Source organism: Macaca nemestrina, chromosome 6 (genome assembly GCF_043159975.1).
Source record: "Macaca nemestrina isolate mMacNem1 chromosome 6, mMacNem.hap1, whole genome shotgun sequence".
In the NCBI taxonomy this organism is placed as follows: domain Eukaryota; kingdom Metazoa; phylum Chordata; class Mammalia; order Primates; family Cercopithecidae; genus Macaca; species Macaca nemestrina.
The window spans coordinates 54,382,063-54,405,219 of record NC_092130.1 but is presented as its reverse complement, the minus strand read 5'-3'; the positions used below and the strand labels follow the sequence as shown (position 1 = coordinate 54,405,219).

Sequence of the window (23,157 nt, the reverse complement as noted above, 5' to 3'; positions counted from 1 at the left end):
CTTGCATCTTTAATGCCTAGAACATAACAAAACATCTTTCTCATTACTTTTATCTTCTCTATAAAAGAGGAGCCAAGGTTTTCTGAGAAGTATAAGGAACTAAAATGGTTTTTAGGTTGATTTGATTAAAGTTTGAAATAATGGTTGCAGAGGATGAAAAAATGAGCTGACCAGAAAAACATCTTAGTGTTTCCAAAATTAGACACAAACTTTATTTCATCAACTGCTTTCTTCCATCAGAACTTGCCACTGCCTCCAAACCACTGTTTCACTGTCACTATTACCAATGTCAACTCTCTGAGCTAGATATAGTCTAAGGTGAACACTTAACTCTAAACATACAACAGTTGATGCTGTTTCCATCTCCTCTTCTGGATTCAGATGAGCTTATGTCCTGCAGTAGTAAGATCTGGCTTCCAGGGCATCAGCCAAGGAGCCAGGAGACAGAGCCAAAAAGTTTGGAATAGCTCCCATCTGGGGAGTGAAGTTTGTTTGCTTGTTTGTTTGGCCAGTGGGAAATAAAAGATGGTATGGAGCTAAGCAGATAAAGCCCCTTCATTCTCCCTTTCATCTACTACCTTAAAGGAGACCTTTGTATTCTTTTGTATTCTACTCAAGATGTAGTTTGTATTTATAGTAAGGGCATGTCCATTTTTACACATAAAAAATAGAATGGATAGGCCTGGCATGGTGGCTCACCCCGGTAATCCCAGCACTTTGGGAGGCCAAGGCAGGCAGGTCACGAGGTCAGAGATCAAGACCATCCTGGCTAACATGGTGAAACCCCGTTTCTACTAAAAGTACAAAAAACTTAGCTGGGGGTGGTGGCGGGCACCTGTAGTCCACGCTACTTGGGAGGCTGAGGCAGGAGAATGGCATGAACCTGGGAGGCAGAGGTCAAGAGCAAGTCAAGATCACGCCACTGCACTCCAGCCTGAGCAACAGAGTGAGACTCCCTCTCAACAACAACAACAACAACAACAACAACAACAAAAGGATATAGGTATAATAGGGAAAAATTGAGAAGCTCTTAGAAGCACAAATGGCAGGCCATGGTATACAAAAGCCTCTGCATCAATCAGTGTCTCATCAACAGAAATATGCGAGTGTGGACCCTGGTTAAACAATCTCTGTAAAGCTATAGCCTTCATATTTTGATGTTGGAATTTGAAAGCAGTCAATAGGAAAAGAAGATGTGTGCAAAACAGGGAGGGCAGAAAAACTGAAACTCATCAGGATAAATTAAAACCCAATTTGATGAAGTGGGTGTTCTCAAGGAGATGCTGACACTTTCTATCATGAAACTAAACACACACTTCACCCAGGAGTGAACAAGAAGGAAAGTCCATGGGAAAGTAAAATTCTTGCATGCAACTAGTTGAACCAGCAGATAAACAAGAATATATGTGAGTTATAAAAATTCCTGCCCCAACCTTCTGAGTGTCAAAAACAAAATGTTGGGGTGGGGGGTGGGAAGCTGGTTGACTAAATGTAGTCAAGTGGAACAGCTCTCACCAAGGAACTGAGATTACTGATGTGCTCCTAACTGATTTTCAGAGGGAAGAGACCAAGAGTGGATGGAGGGAGGACATGGAAACTGGGCTGAAGGGGGAGAAAGCTGAGAACCTCGCACAGGGCTGTTGTACATCAGGACTCATTCCAGGTCCCAGATGGTTCCTGGGGAATGGGTGAGTTGAACTGGCAAGAAGCAAACCACCCTCAACACAGGCCTCTGGAACCCTGGCAGGAAGAGACCCCTCAACCACCACAGACACTTGAGGTGGCAGGGAGAGCTGTTAGAAAAGTGATAGGGGCAGCAAGCCAGCTGATGTGGAGCCCAGACGGTTTGATGTGGGAAAGTCAGTAGTAGAGCATGGCCAAGGACAGCTATTGCCCTAGGCTCAATTTGCTCCCATGGGAGACTTTGGTCCTAGGGGAACTGTTGGATCTGAACTCTGTAGAGTGGTCTTGCCCATCAGACGGGACTGGTCTGACCTAAGCACCCCTTGGTCTGCTGGCCTCTCCTGGGGCCCCAGTCTGGCCATGCATGCTTGCAGGGCAGTCTCAGGCGCCCTGGATGCCTGCACCATAGCTTCTGCACTGGCAGACTGCCTGATCAGTGGAGAGCACCAGTGGGGCAGCCCCTATGGCCACACACCAGACCACACCCTCACTCTTCATACTGCAGCTTTCTTCAGGCCCAAGGCAACCCCCAACATTACTTAGATAATGCATGTCTGCACAGGTGGGTTTTACTTTCCTTGTCCCATTAGTGCACAGGAGGGCAGTCTGCCCCTCCCTGCCCCGGTTAACCACCATTGCACATGGAGCCTTGGCAGACAAAGAACCAGCCAGCTACACCTCCACCGGCAACTCATCCTTGCACTAACTCTGCACAAAGAACAACATATCATCCCTCACCCTGAGCAACCACTCCTGCTTGTGGGACACAAAGAAGGAACTCAGACCCATGCCTGCCAGCACCCTACCCCTGAGCCAACACCACCTCTGGCACGACCACACACAGTCTCTAGGAGGGGCCCCTGCCATCAGGAGCTCACTGTCTATGCCACTGTAGTGAACACCCACAGGAAGGCAGGCACTCCAGCACCTAGTAGCACTCTGCCACAACTGACACTACAAGGACAGATCTGCTATCACTACACTATGAAATGCTTTGGTTGATACTACCCATTGAAGTGTAGTAAACAGTGGTTGGGGGGATCTCAGTCCCTCTAGTACAGTGGATTGCTAACCTCCAGGAGGGAGATAGTGAAGTTGGAGCCCAGTACAAGTCCCCCTGAGTTAGACCACACAGTTCAGAAGTTGGGACCTGAGCACTGGCCCCTAAAATCTTCAAAAAAATGAAGCCAGTTGGTTGAATCCACCTTATACCACTATCGAATCCTCAAATTCATCAAATGGGATAAAAGAAAAAAAATCCAAAGGTCAGAAAGCTCAAAAATTGAACCCACAAAGATTAGAAAGAATCAACACAAGAATCATCACAATTCAAAAAGCCAGAACAACTTCTTTTCTCCAAATGACTTTCCTCTCCAGCAAAGGCTTTGAACTGGGTTGAGATGGCTAAAGTGACAGAAATCGAATTCAGAATATGGATAGAAACAAAAATCACTGAGCTACGGGATTATGTTGAAACCCAATCCAAGGAAGCTAAAAATCATGATAAAATCATTGAGCTACAGGAATATGTTGAAACCCAGCTCAAGGAAGCTAAAAATCATGATAAAACAATGCAGGAGCTGACAGACAAAATAGTCAGTACAGAAAGGAATGTAACTGACCTGATAGAGCTGAAAAACACACTAGAAGAATTTCATAATGCAATCACAAGTATTAATAGCAGAATAGACCAAATGGAGAAAAGAATCTCAGAACTTGAGGACCGACTTTCTGAAATAAGATAGTAGGACAAGAATAGAGAAAAAAGAAGAAAAAAGAACTAACAAAAGCTCTGAGAAATGTGGGATTATGTATAGAGACCAAATCTACAACTCATTGGTGTCCCTGAAGGAGATGGAGAGAATGGAACCAACTTGGAAAACATATTTCAGGATTATCATCCTTGAGAACTTCACCAACCTAGCTAGAGAGACCAACATTCAAATTCAGGAAATGGAGAGAACCCCAGTAAGCTACTTCATGAGATTATCCCCCAAACACATAATCATCAGATTCTCCAAGGTCAAAATGAAAGAAAAAATGTTAAAGGCAGGTAGAGAGAAAGGTCAGGTCACCTACAAAGGAATCCCATCAGAATAAGAATGGACCTCTCAGCAGAAACCCTAGCAGCCAAAAGAGACTGGGGGCCATGATTCAACATTCTTAGAAAAGAAATTCCAATTCTTCTCAGAATTTCATATCTGGCCAAACTAAGCTTCATAAGCAAAGGAGAAATAAGATTCTTTTCAGACAAGCAAATGCTGAGAGAATTCATTACCACTAGACCCACCTTACAAGAGTCCCTGCAGATAGCACCAAATATGGAAAGAAAAGACCATTACCAGCCACTACAAAAACACACTGAAGTACACAGACCAGTGACAGTATAAAGCAACCACATAAATGAGTCTGCAAAATAATCAGCTAACATCATGATGACAGGATCAAATACACACATATCTGTATTAACCTTGAATGTAAATGAGCTAAATGCCCCAATTAAAAGACATACAGTGGCAAGCTATATAAAGAACCAAGACCCATTGGTATGCTGTCTTCAAGAGACCCATCTCACATGCAATGACCCACATAGGCTCAAAATACAGGGATGGAGAAAAACCTTGGTAGCAAATAGAAAATAAAAAATGCAGGGGTTGCATTCCTGGTATCAGACAAAACAGACTTTAAGCCAACAAAGATCATAAAAAGACAAAGAAGGGCATTAAATAATGGTAAAGGGTTCAATTCAACAAGAAGATCTAACTGTCCTAAGTATATACATACCCAATACAGGAGCACCCAGATTCATAAAGCAAGTTCTTAGAGACCATCGAAGAGACTTATACTTTCACACAATAATAGTGGCAGAATTTAACATTCCACTGACATCATTAGACAGATTATTGAGACAGAAAATTAACAAACATATTCAGGACCTGAACTCAGCACTGGAAGAAATGGGCCTGATAGATTCTACAGAACTCTCCATCCCAAAAGCAACAAGATATGCATTATTCTTACTGCCAAAAGGTACATGTTCTAAAATGAATCACATAATTGAAAATAAAACACTCCTCACTAAATGCAAAATAACTGAAATCATATCAATCTCTCTGACCACAGAACAATCAAATTAGAAATCAAGACTAAGAAATTAACTCAAAATGATACAGTTACATGGAAATGGAATAACCTGCTTCTGAATGACTTTTTGGTACATAATGAAATTAAGGCAGGAATCAAGAAGTTCTTTGAAACTAATGAGAAAAGATACAACATACCAGAATCTCTGGGACACAGCTAAGGCAGTGTTAAGAGAGAGATCTATAGCACTAAATGCCCACATCAAAAAGTTAGAAAGAACTCAAGTTAACAACCTAACATCACAACTAAAAGAATTAGAGAACCAAGAGCAAACCAATCCCAAAGCTAGAAGAAGACAAGAAATAACCAAAATTAGAGCTGAACTGAAGGACATTGAGACACATAAAAAAATTCAAAAGATCAACAAATCTAGGAGCTGGTTTTTGAAAAAAAATTAATAAAATAGACTACTAGCTAGACTAATAACAAAGAAAAGAGAGAAGATTCAAATAAACACAATCAGAAACAACAATGGGGATATTGCCATTGACCCCACAGAAATAAAAACAAACAACAGATAATATTATGAATAATTCTATGCACAGAAGTTAGAAAATTTAGGAGAAATGGATAAATTCCTGGACACCTACAGCCTCCCAAGACTAAACCAGGAAGAATTAATTCCCTGAACAGACCAATAATGAGCTCTGAAATTGAGGCAGTAATAAATCGTCTACCAACCAAAAAGAGCCCAGAACCAGATGGATTCACAGCTGAATTCTACCAGATGTACAAAGAAAAACTGGCAACATTCCTGTTGAAACTATTCCAAAAAGTTGAGGAGGAAGGACTCTTCCATAACTGATTCAATGAGGCCAGCACAATCCTGATATGAAAACTTGGCAGAGATACAACAAAAAATGAAAACTTCAGTCCAATATCCTTGGTGAACATAGATGCAAAAATCCTCAACAAAATACTTGCAAACTAAGTCCAGAAGCACATCAAAAAGCTTATCCACCATGATTAAGTAGGCTTTATCCCTGGGATGTGAGGTTGTTTCAACATACACAAATCAATAAATGTGATTCATCACATAAACAGAACTAAAGACAAAACCACATAATTACATCAATAGATGCATAAAATGTTTTCAATAAAATTGAAAGTTTTCAAGTTAAAAACTCTCAGTAAACTAGATATTGAAAAAACATATCTCAGAATAGTAAGAACCCTGTATGTCAAACCCACAGCCAACATCATACAGAATAGGCAAAAAGCTGTAAGCATTCTCCTTGAAAACCAGCACAAGACAAAGATACCCTCTCTCACTATTCCTATTCAATATAGTATAGGAAGTCCTGGCCAGGGCAATAAGGCAAGAAAAAGAAATAAAGGGCATCCAAATAGGAAGCGAGAAAGATAAACTATTCCTGTTTGCTGGAAAACATGATTCTCTATCTAGAAATCCCATCATCTCAGACTAAAAGCTCCTTCAGCTATAAACAAGTTCACCAATGTCTCAGGATACAAAATCAATGTGCAAAAATCACTAACATTCCTATATACTAACAGCAATCAAGCCAAGAGCCAAACCAGGAATGCAATCCCATTCACAATTGCCACACACACACACAAAATACCTAGGAATACAGCTAACCAGGGAGGTGATAGATCTTTACAAGCAGAACTACAAAACACTGCTCAAAAATCAGGGATGACATAAACAAATGGAAAAACATTCCATGCTCATGGATAGGAAGAATCAATGTCATTAAAATGGACATACTACCCCAAGCAATTGATACATTCAATGCTATTCCTATTAAACTACCATGGACATTTTCTCACAGCACTTAAAAAAAAAAAAAAAAAAAAAAAAAACAAAAAAAAAAAAACTATTTTAAAATTTATAAGGAACCAAAACAGAACCTGAATAGCCAAGGCAATCGTAAGCAAAAAGAACAATGCCAGAGGCATCATGCCACCCAACTTCAAACTATACTACAGGGCTACAGTAATCAAAACAGCATGGTACTGGTACAAAAACAGACACATAGACCAATGGAACAGAATACAGAACCCAGAAATAAGACCACACACCTACAACTATCTGATCTTTGACAATCCTAACAAAAAGCAAGCAATGGGTTAAAGATTCCCTACTCAATAAATGGTACTGGGATAACTGGGTAGCCATATGCACAAGATTGAAACTGGACTCTTTCCTTAAACCATATACAAAAATTAACTCAAGATGGATTAAAGACTTAAATGTAAAACCCAAAACTATAAAACCCCTGGAAGACAACCTACACAATACCGTTCTGGACATAGGAATAGGAAAAGATTTCATGACAAACACACCAAATGCAATTGCAATGAAAGGAAAAATTGACAAAAGGGATCTAATTAACCTTAAGAGCTTCTGCACAGCAAAGGAAACTATCAACAGAATGAACAGACAACCTACAGAATGCAAAATTCTTTGTGAACTGTGCATCTAAAAAAGGTCTAATATCTGGCATTCATAAAGAACTTAAACAAATTTACAAGAAAAAAAATCAAGCAACCCCATTAAAAAGTGGGCAAAGGGCATGAACACTTTTCAAAAGAAAACATACATGTGGCCAACAGTCATATGAAAAAAAGCTCAACACCACTGGTCATTAGAGAAATGCAAATCAAAACCACAATGAGATACCAGCTCACACCAGTCAGAATGGCTATTGTTAAAAAGAAAAAATAGGCCGGGCGTGGTGGCACATGCCAGTAATTCCAGCACTTTGGGAGGTGGATCACCTGAGGTCAGGAGTTCAAGACCAGCCTGGCCAACATGGTAAAACCCCTTCTTTACTAAAAATATAAAAATTAGTCGAGTGTGGTGGCAGGCTCTTGTAATCCCACCTACTCAGGAGGCTGAGGCAGGAGAATCGCTTGAACCTGGGAGGCAGAGGTTGCAGTGGGCCGAAATCATGCCATTGCACTCCAACCTGGGCAACAAGAGCTAAACTTCATCTCAAGAAATAAATAAATACATAAAAATAACAGATGCTGGTGAAGTTGTGGAGAAAAAGGAACACTTACACACTATTTGTGGGAGTGTAAATTAGTGCAACCACTGTAGCAGACAGTGTGGTGATTCCTCAAAGACCTAAAAACAAAGATACTATTCGACCCAGCAATCCCATTACTGGGTGTATGCCCAAGAGAATATAAATCATTCTATTATAAGGACACATGCACACATATGTACAAGCACTATTCACAATAACAAAGACATGGACTCAACCTAAATGCCCACCAATGATAGACTGGATAAAGAAAATATGGTACATATACACCATGGAATACTATATAGCCATAAAAAAGAATGAGATTGTGTCCTTTGGAGGAACATGATGGAGCTGGAGACCGTTATCCTTAGCAAACCAACACAAGAACAGAACACTAAATACCACATATTCTTATTTTTAAGTGGGAGCTAAACGATGAGAACATATGGACACAAACACAGGAACAACACACACTGGGGCCTTTTGGAAGGTAGAAGAAGGAAAGGATCAGAGAAAATAACTAATGGGTACTAAACTTAATACATGGGCAATGGAACAGTGTGTACAATAAACCCCCATGATGCAAGTTTACCTATAGTACAAGCTTACACGTGTACCCCTGAATTTGAAATAAAAGTAAATTAAAACACAAAAACAAGAACTACCCAGAGGAAAACAAGCCATTATTCAAAAGATACCTGCACACACATGTTTATAGCAGCACAATTCACAATTGCAAAATCGTGGAACCAACCTAAATGCCCATAATCAACGAGTGGATAAAGAAATACACACACACACACACACACACACACACACACACACACAATGGAATACTACAAAGCCATAAAAAGAAGTGAATTAATAGCATTTGCAGTGACTTGGAGACTATTATTCTAAGTGAAGTAACTCAGAAATGGAAAACCAAACCTCATATGTTCTCACTGATACGTGGGAGCTAAGCTATGAGGACACAAAGGCATAAGAATGATACAATGGACTTAGAGGACTTGGGGGAAAGAATAGGAGGGGGAGAGGGATGAAAGACTACAAATATGGTGCAGTGTATACTGCTCGGGTGATGAATGCACCAAAATCTCACAAATCACCACTAAAGAACTTACTCATGTAACCAGATACCACCTGTACCCCGATAACTAATGGGGAAAAAAATCCTACTGGGAACAGATAAAAAATAAATAAATTAAATAAATAACATATAAAAGATTCACTTAAAAAAAAAAAAAAAGCAAGCTTCACTTCCTTCATGGCCTACCTAAAAGAAAACCTACAGAAAGAAGAATTCTGGGAAATGTAGTTCAGCTTAGTACAACACCATATTTCCCTTAATCACTACTTTTAGAAAGCGATGGCTCCCTCTCAGACCATTCCATAGCCACCAGCGTTGCCTTTGGCAAGCTTCCCAGGGTGCGGTCTGACTTGTAGTGCTGTCCCTCCATGGCTCCCATCCCACACACTGAGCCTATCCATGCAAAGCCACTTTTCCTCTTCTGGCCTTGACTGAAATGCCACACCCTAGAGCTTTCTAAACATCCACAAAAGGGCAAAAAAGGGCCCCCAAAAATCCATGGGAAATAAGAAACAAGAAGGAACCAGATGTTAATTTCTTCTTCTGTTCTTTCCACAAACTACATTCAGATGTAGGTCTTTAGTGTCCAACGATGAACATGCTTGCTGAGTGACCTACTTGTCACTTGACAGCCCATCATGAAGCAGGTGGGCAGCGGGATAACTCATTACATTGCATCATTTCATGTTTGTTCCTGCCTTGCCTCTCATTTTCCACATCCTCACCATTTGGACTTGCTTGTCTCTATTAAGAGCAGCATATTAATCCTTGTCTCTGTGCCCTAGAAAGCCACCAGGCAATTTGAAGAACCATTTGGGGCTGCAGAAGATAAATTTAGAGTGGAAAACTATCTACTTTATTGCAGTGAACCCTAAGCTGCACCTTCTTGTTCAAGTATAAACACAGAAAAAGACACTTGTTTGCTTCATCTAAGGTTGGGGTTTAGTTGAAAGCATTAGTGTAAACAACAGGTGGGCCACATCTTACACCTATTATCGGTGGCATTTTAAGATTTTTTTTTATTTCATTCTTTCCAACTATTCTGTTAATAAAGTCAAGTTGATGGAGGAGAAATAGAAAGTCGTTCTGGGGGAGCATCATGGATATAATAGGCCCTTAGTAAAAAGAAGAAAGAAACATTGGAAAGTGTTCTAATGCTGCAAAGAAAGACGGTTTTGAAAACTTTCTGCCTCATTGTTTCACTTGGGATAAATTTGAATATTAGCACATCCATATTGTGGGCTTTTACTGTTTTCACACTTAAGTTACCTCTAATTGTAAGCAGAATGCTTCTGGAAGACTTCTCGGGATTTTCAGATTCAAAAATGTCTTTGCAACATATAATTGCTTCTATGAGATCAAGAGGACATATGTCCAGACAGACAAGAAGAAAAATAGTAAAAAGATCTTTCCCTGCATTTTAATTAAACCAACACTTATTGAGAATTCCTTATAGACCACAAAAAATGGATGGCATTGAGTATATAAAAATGAATTAGGACCTAATTTCAATATATTATGATGAGTGCTCTGAAAGAAGGAAACATTAAGGACTATGACAGGAAAAGCATCTATTCCTGGGACTTTGGAAAGGACTGCTAGAAGAAATGACAACTACCTGAGGTTTGGAGGATAATTAAGGGTCAGCCAGGCAGAGGAGGGAGAAGTGGTGTTTCAAAATGACCTTTAGTGTGTGTTCATTAGGCCACCTACTAAGTAGTTAAATAAGCTCCAAGAAAAAAAAGTCTTACACCTTATTCCTCAAACCTCACTTTTTTTTACCTGCTTTAGTTCTCAAAATAAAAGGGTCAAAGAGAACAGTTCCTTCGTTTGACTCCTACAATACATAAAGACAGTGTCATAGAGCAAAAAATAACTAAACCTGAGGCTTTTAAAAACCTGAAATGGATTTTAAAATTAGACAAACACATTTCTATTCTATTTGAGGCTGCTTTTCACAGATACGGAAGTTTTTTTCAACTACACTTATTATAGCTCAAGTTACCTTAGTAGTTATGTCTGGAACTTCATGGGGTGATAGGAAAGATGAGGTGAAACACAGAGTGACAAAGAGCAAATGATTTTTACTTATTTACATATGTAAAAAGGTTTTCCTTCAAGATTTCCAATACATTATCAGCACTAAGTTATGTTTTTTTTCCTCAAAAGAACAAGGTCTCCTTCTGAGTTAAACAATAACATCAGCCACACCATTGTTGAAGGCAGCAAGGCATTTCCCACAATGCAACTAAAAGTTTTGCCCACCCCAGTACTTTGGCATAGTTCACAAGAGAAGAGACAAAGGAAGCCAGCTAGGCACCATCTTCCATTCCTGAAAGCTGATTATTACAACAAGTTATACAAAACTTTCTTGGTGAGATATGTCTCTGGTCTATAATTTTTTGCCCATTTTGACTTTCTTTTCATATCTTCATTTCAGTCTTAAAGACAAACTATTGACAAATCACATTTTCATTCATTTTTCCAATATTTTCTCTAATTCCTCCCCAAACATTCACACAGGTAATTAAATGAATACTTTTTAACCTTTTAAAAATTATATCTGAACTGAAATAAAACATCTTAAACTATAGCAGGTTAAAACTTTAAGGCAAATCCTTCACCCAAGAAAGATTATTCTTATTTGTTTTCCAGAAGGTCTAAATGTTAGATCATTCCCCTTTCTGCTTCTTTCTCTTTATGTTTGATATATATTTCCAGTGAGACTTTGAAGCACCTAATCTAGAAAAGATGTTAATGGTCAGAAGATACAGGCTACCCTTAGCAGGGCAAGAGGATACAGAGTATATGGACACTACATCTTCCCAGATTCCACACTTTCATGATCGAAAGGCAAGTAGGAGCCTCAGATTTCAGCAGGTTCCTACCAAACTTCTTTCACACCTCAACACCAAATCTTCTTCACCATTATGTTCACTGAATGCTTTATTGCTATTCCCATCAGTCACCAAAGAAACAAACAAATGCCCAGGCCATTCCTCCTTCTCCAGTACCCAAACCCCAGTAGAGCTTCTCTTTCCTTGTTCCATCTCTCCACACCACCAGGAACCTTCCACTGATCCTTCTGAAAACAACTGTCTGATACAAGTAACCACCACTGTACCTTATACTTCTTCCCTGAATGTTCACTACGACTTCTCCCAAAACCTCACTCTTCTCTAAGAACACTGCCTACACTTCACCCTTTCAAATTGTGGCTGTTTTCTCTTCAAAATTTATGTCACTGAACTTGGAAGTAGGTAGGTATCCTTTTTGCTGCTGTTTTTGATCTTGAACCATTCTCTTCCTCTCATCCCTAAAAAACACTAGATTATAACCCATTCTATTCAGATTAGCCACTGTCTTGCATTCATCTGATAACCTCAAAATCACTTCTCTTATTACCTGAAGATTTCATCTTCCGCTCACTAGCACTCTCTCCATTACTACATCTTATATAACAATGGTCTCAATTTCACTTGTCCTGTGGTAATTTTGACTAGGTCTACATTTTACTCTCGAAAGTATTCCAGTTCCAGTTAAGTTATGTATTTACCTTGGTCATAATGATCCATCTTTGAAACAGACAAATAAATGATCCTTCCCATCTCTCACACTGTAATCCCTCATTTCTTCTCATCCCATGATACTGCCCTGAGTCTACCTTGGTTATTCATTCCCAAGGTGTACTGGGAACCATCCCCTAGATTTTTATCATTATTGAACACTAAACTCCCTTCCCCCAAAATCTTAATTTAAATCTTCCCACTCTCTGACCATTCCTATCTTTTCAAGTCACACCTAATGTTACCCTAGCCACAGCAATCCTTCCTCCCTTGTTACCTATAATTCATTGCTTCTACCACCTTTTCCTTTTCCCTCATTCCTTCATGTCTCCATTTCTCTATACATGTCACTTAAATTTCCCGATCAGTCATTAAAACCCCCCTTTTGCCTAGTTCATCTTGCCCTTCATCTTATTCTCTTGCTGCATTAGTCTGTTCTCACATTGCTATAAGGAAACACCCTAAACTGGGCAGTGTACAACGAAGAGGTTTAATTGACTCACAGTTCAGCAAGGCTGGGGAGGCCTCGGGAAACTTACAATCATAGGGGAAGGGGAAGGGGAAGGGGAAAGAAGACATCTTCTTCACAGGGTGGCAGGAAGGAGAAGTGCCGAGCGAAGCGGGAAGAGCACTTTATAAAATCATCAGATCTCGTGAGAACTCACTATCATGAGAACAGCATGCAGGAAACTACCCGCCATGATTGAACTACCTCCACTTCGTCTCTCTCTTGACATGTAGGGATTATGGGGATTAGAATTCAAGATGAGAAGATTTGGGTGGGGACACAAAGCCTAACCATATCACTAGGCTAAACCAAAACCTTAGTAGCTAAGTTTATTTGTCTATTTTACACTTCTACCCAAGTCATTGAATTAGAGTGGAAACAGAAAACAAACACATACATACACACACACACACACACTACACACAATCACTGTACCATGTTGAATGTATTTACTTTAAACTTGTGATTATATCAAATGGGTCCATAATGCTATGTGACAATTTTATTATATATACGCAGACCATTCACTCTTCCATTCCCCTAGATGATTCCATTCATTCTACCCTATACTCAATTTTGAAAATCTCCCTTGTCCTCTCTTTCAGCTGATGAGCTTGCTTCCTATTATACCAAGAGAAGAGAAACAATCAGAAGCGAGCTTCCACAGACTCCTCCATCACAGTCTGTCTGACCCCTGCATTTGAACATTACCTTCTTTTTCAACTGTAAATGCTCCTGCAAAACATCAACTTTTTAATTTATCCACAAGATATATCCATTGCCAAGTAACATTAGGTCACATCTATCCTCTTAGGAAGGGAGAACACAGATGGAGGAAAAATAGTATTGTAAGAAATAGGAGATAGGCCTAGAGAATGTGATGTAATGCACGTAAAGCATCCACTGCAGAAGTGATTCCAAGTCTATATTCAGACACTAGATAAATACTACAAGAAATACAGTGGATCTACTGGAGGTAAACTCATATCAAAAATACATCTCATATAATCTGACAGTCTCAATAGTAGACCAAAGTGGCCATTTTATTGTTTGTTTTCATCTAGGGTTCCTATGATCAATTAAGTACTACTAAAGAGTCATGTGGTTTGGACTATTCAGTTTACCAGATTGATTTTGCTGTCATTATGGTAACTGGCCATCTTAGCTTTTAATAGTTGGCACTACTAAATTAACTGTTAACTAAACTGCTTCTTGGCCTTTGCCATCCCCTGGGTATTCTCTTTCCATCAAAATTACAGAGGCCATTTAAATCACAGTATTTCCTACCAGCATTTCCATAGTAGAGAGAACAGCCACCACCATGCTTTGAAAAGATGCCAGTGATCTCCTCACCTATATACAGTTACTTATCAAGGCTTTGATGGAGAAAATGTTGCAAGGTCAGTCAGTGTTGGGCAGATGGTACCTGATAAATTCACACCAGCAATTCTTTCTTCTGCAATATACCAAAGTAGAAGAACGAAATTCTAGATGGTGTTATAAAACTAAACTAGTAAAGTCATGTATCAATTTTATTTTCAAAAATAGAAGAATGCACTGTTAGTACGGATAGTAGTTCGGTTAATTATAACAAGTCAGGGAGGTCATATTTAGTGGGTTAATTTTTACAAAGCTGGTGAGCAAATTTAATGTACCCTGAGAGACAAGTGAAGAAACATAATACTTTACAACGGAGATTTTAAGTCAATGTGGTTTTCTATAACAAATAGAAATTATTTATAAATTATTAAGTCAGAGGTCCTTAGACAATAACTATTAAAACAAGTGTACAAATATTATAGAAAAGTAATTTTGTTTTTCATAGCAAACAAGTATAGAAATTTGGCTTCATCATGACTAGTTAATAAGTGCAGGTTGGACTTAGCTTTTATAATGATTGGTTTGTAAATAATCTCTCAATGCCCCCTTACCTGGAGAAATGGCTTTACATTCTCAAAAGCACTTGTGCCAGTAACTTTCCTATTTTTTATTAAGCACTCTTGAATTGTATGGTCAAAGTTTTTAACTAGAATTTTAACCATGGCTGAATAAAATTATCTGAGAATTTTAAAATTTTACAAAAATTGATTTCTCATAACTTCCTTCCATGTGGGACACCATTAAGCCCAGTGTTCTGTCAACCCGCAAAGCAAATGGTCCGTTGAACTACCTTTTGAATCAGAATTCTGCTATGTGTCTATCCCCTGCTAGATTCAATCTGATCTAAAATGTTGTTTCTCTCTTTTTGGATTTCAGAATTCATTCTCACATATTCCTTAGATTTTTGTTTATGTACATTACCAAAGTTGTGCAATTCTTTTGCTTTGGTAGTCTTTCACTTCTCCCCAGGTTTGACTTTATAATTGGCCTTGTAGGTCCTGCTGAGATCTGACTCTACTTATGTGTCTGGTTGTTCAGAAGGAAATAGAAATAAGGGGAAGTGGACTCATTTTGCAAGGTAACTCCCATAGACTAGGGAGGTATAATACCTTCAAGCAAGAGAGAATACCCCTCAGCAAACAAGAGGAGAGGTGTGCTTAAGTGATCAATAAAGGCTCAGTGGGGGATAAGAGTCCTTCAATTACTCTAATTGATCCCCATCTAAATTGTTGAGGACTATTCTCACCTAATCAATACCTCGACATTCACGGAAGAGACATGATGAGGCTGTGGATTCAAAGAACAATGTACTTCAGCAACATGCTGCATCACATTTTTAGTTTGATTTAGTTTAGAAACCTTAGCTGTATAAATAAGATATAAAATACCTGTAGACAGAGTTCTGGAAATCTGTTTTTAGTGTACTCCATGGTGACAGTATTTATGGATTGGAGTTTAATTATTACCTCTTTAAGTTGTGCAGCATTATTAAGAGTTATTCTGCATTCCTTGAATTGTACTTGCCTTTTATAGTGTTATATGCCAACAGCAACATAGTCCCTTTAACCTTTGTCTTCAATAAGCACTTCACTCAAGATGATTGTTGATGATAATTTTTTTGGCCACTGCTAGGAGTAAAATTTCAGAGTATCATCACTGAATGCTAACAGGATTTTCATGACCTTTACCGCATCAGGAGCAGACGATCAATTCCCGATTCTCCATATCCTCATTTTCCTGAAGGACTTTCACCTAAAGCCCATTCCTTTGTGCCAAAATCTATTCAGCTAGTGTTCTTCATTGCATGAAGGAGAATAAACTCCAGCAAATTTAAATAGAAAATGAATTTGTTATAAGGACTAAGCATAGGCTGTGGGATCAATGGGATATCCGGAAAACACAGGCTTAGATGGCAGACAATGTCTATGGAGGGCAAGATGGGAGAACACAAACAAGACAACATAACATAATAATCATACAATGCCTCTGGCAGAGCCACCACTTAACACACCATCACAGTTGCTGGAACTTTGTGCTTCCTTTAATTACTCCTCAATTTTCCTTGAGTATTTGAATCTCTTAAAACTCAAAGTCTTGGATGGGTACATCTAATTTGACAAGCTTATATCCATGTCTCCCTCTAAAACTCAAAGTGATTATCCTTTAAATGCAAAGATATATTTGAAAATTGACATGCCATGAAAAGCCAAATTTGGACTAACATTAGCAAAAAGCAGAAATAAAATATAGAAATTTTTTATTATGTAGAGAATAAAAAATAAAATGTTTTGAAATAAATTTAACAAAAATGTATAGTTTTTTTAGAAAAACCACAAAATTTTACTGAATGACATAAAATAAGATTGGAATAAATGAGACATACCATGTTTTTGGAAGAGAAAAAAATGGTATTAAAAATATTTAAACTCATTAAATTGTTTTCTTTAAATTCAAACAAATTACACTAAAGTATTCAGAGTTCTTTCCATTAACGCTAGTAAGTTGATTCTACAATCATAGAAGGAAATGTGCAAGAATAGCCATAATGATCTTGGAAACTAAAATAGTGGCAAGGTACTCATCATTACCAAATACTAAAAATAATTATAAAGCTATGGAAATTAAAGTGGTATGGTATTAACCAAAAATATCGGGCTAATATCAAGCAAATAAATGGGAAAGAATACAGATTCCAAAATACTTAGGTATTAGAATTTTAGGATTTAATAAGAGTATCACTTCAAGTCAGTGAAAAAGAATAAATATAAGATATATGATATTGGGGCAATCATTTAACAACTTGGAAAAATGTTAGATCTCTATTTCACACCATTTACAAAAAAAAAATACTGCCTAGATGATACATTTTTAAAAATATATAGGAGGGGTCACCAAAGATGGCCGAATAGGAACAGCTTCAGTCTCCAGCTCCCAGCATGAGTGACACAGAAGATGGGTGATTTTTGCATTTTCAACTGAGGTACTGGGTTCATCTCACTGGGGCGTGTCAGACAGTCAGTGCTGGTCCGCAGGTGCAGCCCAACTAGCGTGAGCTGAAGCAGGGCGAGGCATCACCTCACCTGGGAAGCACAAGGGGGAAGGGAATTCCTTTTCCTAGCCAAGGGAAATGAGATACACAACACTGGGAAAATCGGGTAACTCCCACCCTAATACAGTGCTTTATCAAGGGTCTTAGCAAGTGGCACACCAGGAGATTATATCCCACAACTGGCCCAGAGGGTCCCACGCCCACAGAGCCTCCCTCATTGCTAGCACAGCAGTCTGAGATCTAACTGCAAGGCGGCAGTGAGGCTGGGGGAGGGGTGCCCACCATTGCTGAGGCTTAAGTAGGTAAACAAAGCCGCTGGGAGGCTCGAATTGGGTGGAGCCCACTGCAGGTCAAGGAGGCCTGCCGGCCTCTGTAGACTCCACCTCTGGGGACAGGACATAGCTAAACAAAAGCAGCAGAAACCCTGGCAGATGTAAAAGTCTGTCTCACAGCTTTGAGGAGAGCAGTGGTTCTCCCAGCACGGAGGTTGAGATCTGAGAATGGACAGATTGCCTGCTCAAGTGGGTCCCTGACCCCTGAATAGCCTAACTGGGAGACATCCCCCACTAGGTGCAGACCGACACCTCACACCTCACATGGCTGGGTACACCCGAGACGAAGCTGGCAGAGCAAGAATCAGAGAGCAACACTCGCTGTTCAGCAATATTCTATCTTCTGCAGCTTCCACTGCTGATACCCAGGCAAACAGGGTCTGGAGTGGACCTCAAGCAAACTCCAACAGACCTGCAGCTGAGGGTCCTGACTGTTAGAAGGAAAACTAACAAACAGAAAGGACACTCATACCAAAACCCTATCAGTATGCCATGATCATCAAAGAACAAAGGGAGATAAAAGCACAAAGATGGGGAAAAAGCAGGGCAGAAAAGCTGGAAATTAAAAAAATCAGAGGGCATCTTCTCCTCAAAAGGAACGCAGCTCATTGCCAGCAACGGAACAAAGCTGGATGGAGAATGACTTTGATGAGTTGAGAGAAGAAGGCTTCAGTCGATCAAACTTCTCAGACCTAAAGGAGGAACTAGTTAACCAGCGCAAAGAAATTAAAACCTTGAAAAAATAATGGATGAACGGATACCTAGAATAATCAATGCAGAGAAGACCTTAAAAGAACTGATAGAGATGAAAACCATGACATGAAAACTACATGACAAATGCACAAGCTTCAGTAACCAACTCGAACAACTGGAAGAAAGAGTATCAGTAATTGAAGATCAAATGAATGAAATGAAGCAAGAAGAGAAGTGTAGAGAAAAAAGAGTAAAAAGAAAAGAACAGAGCCTCCAAGAAATATGGGATTATGTGAAAAGACCAAATCTACGTCTGATTGGTGTGCCTGAAAGTGACAGGGAAAATGGAACCAAGTTGGAAAACACTCTGCAGGATATCATCCAAGAGAACTTCCCCAACCTAGGAAGGCAGGCCAACATTCAAATTCAAGAAATACAGAGAATGCCACAAAGATACTCCTCGAGAAGAGCAACTCCAAGAAACAGAATTGTCAGATTCACCAAAGTTGAAACCAGAGGAAAAAATGTTAAGGGCAGCCAGAGAGAAAGGTCAGGTTACCCACAAAGGGAAGCCCATCAGACTAACAGCAGATCTCTTGGCAAAAACTCCCCAAGCCAGAAGAGAGTGGAGGCCAATATTCAACATTCTTAAAGAAAAGAATTTTCAACCCAGAATTTCATATCCAGCCAAACTAAATTTCATAAGTGAAGGAGAAATAAAATCCTTTACAGACAAGCAAATGCTGAGAGATTTTGTCACCACCAGGCCTGCCCTACAAGAGTTCCTGAAGGAAGCACTAAACATGGAAAGGAACAACTGGTACCAGCCATTGCAAAAACATGTCAAAATGTAAAGACCATCGAGGCTAGGAAGAAACTACATCAACTAACGAGCAAAATAACCAGTTAATATCATAATGGCAGGATCAAGTTCACACATAACAATCTTAACCTTAAATGTAAATGGACTAAATGCTCCAATTAAAAGACACAGACTGGCAAACTGGATAAAGAGTCAAAACCCATCAGTCTGCTGTATTCAGGAGACCCATCTCACATGCAGAGACATACATAGGCTCAAAATAAAGGGATGGCGGAAGATCTACCAAGCAAATGGAGAACAAAAAAAAAGCAGGGGTTACAATCCTAGTCTCTGATAAAACAGACTTTAAACCATCAAAGATCAAAAGAGACAAAGAAGGCCATTACACAATGGTAAAGGGATCAATTAATCAGGAAGAGCTAACTATCCTAAATATATATGCACCCAATACAGGAGCACCCAGATTCATAAAGCAAGTCCTTACAGACTTACAAAGAGACTTAGACTCCCATACAATAATAATGGGAGACTTTAACACCCCACTGTCAACGTTAGACAGATCAACAAGACAGAAAGTTAACAAGGATATCCAGGAATTGTACTCAACTCTACACAACGTGGACCTAATAGACATCTACAGAACTCTCCACCCCAAAAACAACAGAATATACATTCTTCTCAGCACCACATCACACTTATGCCAAAATTGACCACATAATTGGAAGTAAAGCATCCCTCAGCAAAGGTAAAAGAACAGAAATTGTAACAAACTGTCTCTCAGACCACAGTGCAATCAAACTAGAACTCAGGACTAAGAAACTCAATCAAAACCGCTCAACTACATGGAAACTGAGCAACCTGCTCCTGAATGACTACTGGGTACATAACGAAATGAAGGCAGAAATAAAGATGATCTTTGAAACAATGAGAACAAAGATACAACATACCAGAATCTCTGGGACACATGTAAAGCAGTGTGTAGAGGGAAATTTATAGCACTAAATGACCACAAGAGAAAGCAGGAAAGATCTAAAATTGACACCCTAACATCACAATTAAAAGAACTAGAGAAGCAAGAGCAAACACATTCAAAAGCTAGCAGAAGGCAAGAAATAACTAAGATCAGAGTAGAACTGAACAACATAGAGACACAAAAAACCCTCCAAAAAATCAATGAATCCAGGAGCTGCTTTTTGAAAAGATCAACAAAATTGATAGACTGCTAGCAAGACTAATAAAGAAGAAGAGAGAGAAGAATCAAATAGATGCAATAAAAAATGATAAAGGGGATATCACCACCGACCCCATAGAAATACAAACTACCATCAGAGAATGCTATAAACACCTCTATGCAAATAAACTAGAAAACCTAGAGGATATGGATAAATTCCTAGATGCTTACACTCTCCCAAGACTAAACCAGGAAGAAGTTGAATCCCTGAATAGACCAATAGCAGGCTCTGAAATTGAGGCAATAATTAATAGCCTACCAACCAAAAAAACTCCAGGAATAGATGGATTCACAGCCAAATTCTACTAGAGGTAGAAGGAGGAGCTGGTACCATTCCTTCTGAAACGATTCCAATCAATAGAAAAACAGGGAATCCTCCCTAACTCATTTTATGAGGCCAACATCATCCTGATACCAAAGCCTGGCAGAGAAAACAAAAAAAAGAGAATTTTAGACCAATATCCCTGATGAACATTGATGCAAAAATCCTCAATAAAATACTGGCAAACCGGATCCAACAGCACATCAAAAAGCTTATCCACCATGATCAAGTGGGCTTCATCCCTGGGATGCAAGGCTGGTTCAACATACGCAAATCAATAAACATAATCCAGCGTATGAACAGAACCAAAGACAAAAACCACATGATTATCTCAATAGATGCAGAAAAGGTCTTTGACAAAATTCAACAGCTCTTCATGCTAAATACTCTCAATAAATTTGGTATTGATGGAACGTATCTCAAAATAATAAGAGCTATTTATGACAAACCCACAGCCAGTATCATACTGAATGGGCAAAAACTAGAAGCCTTCCCTTTGAAAACTGGCACAGGACAGGGATGCCCTTTCTCACCACTCCTATTCAACACAGTGTTGGAAGTTCTGACTAGGGCAATCAGGCAAGAGAAAGAAATATAGGGTATTCAGTTAGGAAAAGAAGAAGTCAAACTGTCCCTGTTTGCAGATGACATGATTGTATATTTAGAAAACCCCATTGTCTCAGCCCAAAATCTCCTTAAGCTGATAAGCAACTTCAGCAAAGTCTCAGGATACAAAATTAATGTGCAAAAATCACAAGCATTCTTATACACCAGTAACAGACAAACAGAGAGCCAAATCAGGAATGAACTTCCATTCACAATTGCTTCAAAGAGAATAAAATACCTAGGAATCCAACTTACAAGGGATGTAAAGGACCTCTTCAAGGACAACTACAAACCACTGCTCAGTGAAATCAAAGAGGACACAAACAAATGGAAGAACATGCCATGCTCATGGATAGGAAGAATCAATATCGTGAAAATGGCCATACTGCCCAAGGTAATTTATAGATTCAATGCCATCTCCATCAAGCTACCAATGAGTTTCTTCACAGAATTGGAAAAAACTGCTTTAAAGTTCATATGGAACCAAAAAAGAGCCCGCATCTCCAAGACAATCCTAAGCCAAAAGAACAAAGCTGGAGGCATCATGCTACCTGACTTCAAACTTTACTACAAGGCTACAGTAACCAAAACAGCATGGTACTGGTACCAAAACAGAGATATAGACCAATGGAACAGAACAGTGCCCTCAGAAATAATACAACACATCTACAGCCATCTGATCTTTGACAAACCTGACAAAAACAAGAAATGGGAAAAGGATTCCCTAGTTAATAAATGGTGCTGGCAAAATTGGCTAGCCATAAGTAGAAAGCTGAAACTGGATCCTTTCCTTACTCCTTATATGGAAATTAATTCAAGGTGGATTAGAGACTTAAATGTTAGACCTAAAATCATAAAATCCCTAGAAGAAAACCTAGGTCATTCTATTAAGGACATAGGCATGGGCAAGGACTTCATGTCTGAAATACCAAAAGCAATGCAACAAAAGCCAAAATTGACAAATGGCATCTAATTAAACCAAAGAGCTTCTGCACAGCAAAAGAAACTACCATCAGAGTGAACAGGCAACCTACAGAATGGGAGAAAAATTTTGCAATCTACTCATCTGACAAAGGGCTAATATCCAGAACCTACAAAGAACTCAAATTTACCAGAAAAGAACAAACAACCCCATCAAAAAGTGGGCAAAGGATATGAACAGACACTTCTCAAAAGAAGACATTCATACAGCCAACAGACACATGAAAAAATGCTCATCATCACTGGCCATCAGAGAAATGCAAATCAAAACCACAATGAGATACCATCTCACACCAGTTAGAATGGCGATCATTAAAAAGTCAGGAAACAACAGGTGCTGGAGAGGATGTGGAGAAATAGGAACACTTTTACACTGTTGGTGGGACTGTAAACTAGTTCAACCATTGTGGAAAACAGTGTGGCCATTCCTCAAGGATCTAGAACTAGAAATACCATTTGACCCAGCCATCCCATTACTGGGTATATACCCAAAGGATTATAAATCATGTTGCTATAAAGACACATGCACACATATGTTTATTGTGGCACTATTCACAATAGCAAAGACTTGGAATCAACTCAAATGTCCATCAGTGACAGACTGTATTAAGAAAATGTGGCACATATACACCATGGAATACTACGCAGCCATAAAAAAGATGAATTCGTGTCCTTTGTAAGGACATGGATGCAGCTGGAAACCATCATTCTTAGCAAACTAACACAAGAACAGAAAATCAAACACTGCATGTT

At 39.1% G+C, this 23,157-nt stretch overlaps 1 long non-coding RNA gene across 6 annotated transcripts in view; it reads right to left on the bottom strand.

Moving 5' to 3' along the window:
• LOC105463157 (uncharacterized) overlaps positions 1–23,157 on the bottom strand; it is an 833,151-nt gene that overhangs the window by 548,124 nt on the left and 261,870 nt on the right. The gene's annotated exons all lie outside the window — the stretch shown is intronic.